Below are 2,470 nucleotides of genomic sequence, written 5' to 3'. Positions count from 1 at the left end.
TCCCTCATGAACCCGTCATAATTCATAAGTTATTATTATTTTGTCTTATCTTACAATATCCGATGTGTCCCCTCTGCCACTTCTCTGTTGTCCATTTCTCAGGGAGGAAGTTATACTTAGATTCTTGTTATCAGTTCCCCCTTTCTACCCCACATTCCCTCCACCCTCCAGGCATCGCCACTCTCACCACTGGTGCTGAAGGGGTCATATGTCCTGGATTCCCTGTGTTTGTACTTGCTATCTGTACCAATGTACATCCTCTGGTCTAGCAGATCTGTAAGGTAAAATTGGGATCATGATAGTGGAGGTGGGGGGAAGCATTTAAGAACTAAAGGAAAGTTATATGTTTCATCATGCTACTCTGAACCCTGACTGGCTCATCTCCTACCCACGACCCTTCAGTAAGGGGGTGTCCAGGGATGAGCTACCGATGAGCTTTGAGTCTCCACTCTGCACTCACCCTCATTTACAATGATATGATTTTTTTGTTCTTTGATGTCAGATACCTGATCCCTTCAACACCTCATGGTGACACAGCCTGGTGTGCTTCACCTTCCCGACATTATTGCCGAAGACAAATGTGTGTATATGCAAATGTGCTGATGAAAGCTGATGGTGCCCAGTTATCAAAAGATATAGCATCTGGGGTATTAAGGGCTTGAAGATAAACAAGTGGCCATGTGGCTCAGAAGAAACAAAGCCCACATGGAAGAAGCACAGCAGCCTGTGTGACCATGAGGTGTAGAAGGGACCAGGTATCAGACATCAAAGAACAAAAAATCATATCAGTGGGAGCCCACCTTGAAGACAAATGTGTGTATAAGCAAATGTGCTGACGAAAGCTGATGGTGCCCAGTTATCAAAAGATATAGCATCTGGGGTGTTAAGGGCTTGAAGATAAACAAGTGGCCATGTGGCTCAGAAGCAACAAAAATATTCTGTTTGATAAAAGGCAGACTACATTTTAAAGTTGTGCAAAATAAATTTAGTATTTTCCCTTTCATTATTTCTCTTATTCATTCATTCTATTCCAGAAATCATTGCAAGAAATAAGGAGAAAATTTTTTAAGGTTTCTAAGATATAGAAACATCAATATGTTCTTCTTATTAGGTTATCAAATAAAAATTAGAGAAAGTCTCCATATAGTAACAATGGTTTGACTGACTTGGTAACCACAAGGTTCAGAGACTCAATCAGTGGCACCACAAAGAAACAGGTCTTAATCTATTTTTGCTAAGGTTGGGGATTATGTAAGGTGCCCTCCAGTTGGTTATGACTCATAATAGCCCTATATACAAAAGAATGAAACATTGCCTGGTCTTATATCATCTTCACAATTGTTGTCTTTGACCAATTATTGCATCTGTGTCACTGTGTCTATTTATCTTATTGTGGATCTTCCTCTTTTTCATTTATCTTCCTTTTTACCAAGCACAAAAAAAGGGGGGAGGACAAAAAAACCTTTATTCTAACAACTGAAAAAGAAAAGTCATTTGACAAATTCTAACATCCATACTGATAAAAGTCCTTTACAATATATGAATAAAAGGAAAATTCTTTGACATAAAAAGAGCATATGTACAAAACCAACAGACACAATACAGTTAATGAAAATAAACTGAAAGTAGTCCGCTTTTGAACTGGAACCCAAGAAGATACCATTAATCCCCATTCATTTTCAATACAGTGCTGAAAATCTTCAGAAAATGTATAAGGCAGGAAAGGGGAATTATAGGCATCTGCATTGGCAAAAAAAGTAAAACTCTCCATATTATAGATGTTGTGATAATATATGCAGAAATTATCAAAGATTAGCAAGAAAATTGTTGGCACTAATTGAAGATTCAGCAAAATGGTAGTTTACAAGACCCATATAAAAAAAATCAGTTGTATTCCTTTAAACTAGCAAAGGGATTTCTGAAAAGAAAATCAGGAAAACAAAATAACTTATAATAGTCACCCAAAAGATTAATGATAGGAATAAGTCTAATCAGAGAAATAAAAGACATATACAAAGAAATCTGGAAAGTACAAGAAATCAAAATGATCCTATGTAAGCAAAAAACCATACCATTTTCATGGAAAGGAATATTTAACATTGTGAAAATATTAAAACTACCCAAAGCAATCCACAGTTATAATGCAACCTTTATACAGAATCCAAGATTGCTCTTTAAAGAGATGGAAAAACTAATCACCAACTGTATATGGAAAAGAAAGAGACCCTGGAGAAGCAAAGCATTACTAAAAAAGGACGAACATATAGTTCCTTGTAATCGGTTCCCTCTTTCCTACCCATTCACCCTTTACCGGCCCTGTTTCGCCACTCACACCACTGGTCCTGTAGGGCTCATCTGCCCTGGATTCCCTGTATTTTCAGTTCCTATCTGTACCAGTGTACATCCAGACTTGCAAAGTCGAATTCGAATCATGGTAGTGGGAGTGGGGAGGAAACATTTAGGAACTAGA

Source organism: Echinops telfairi, unplaced genomic scaffold (assembly GCF_000313985.2).
Source record: "Echinops telfairi isolate 266 unplaced genomic scaffold, ASM31398v2 ScPeMD7_7401;HRSCAF=8416, whole genome shotgun sequence".
NCBI classification, from domain to species: domain Eukaryota; kingdom Metazoa; phylum Chordata; class Mammalia; order Afrosoricida; family Tenrecidae; genus Echinops; species Echinops telfairi.
This window is presented reverse-complemented; position numbering follows the sequence as displayed.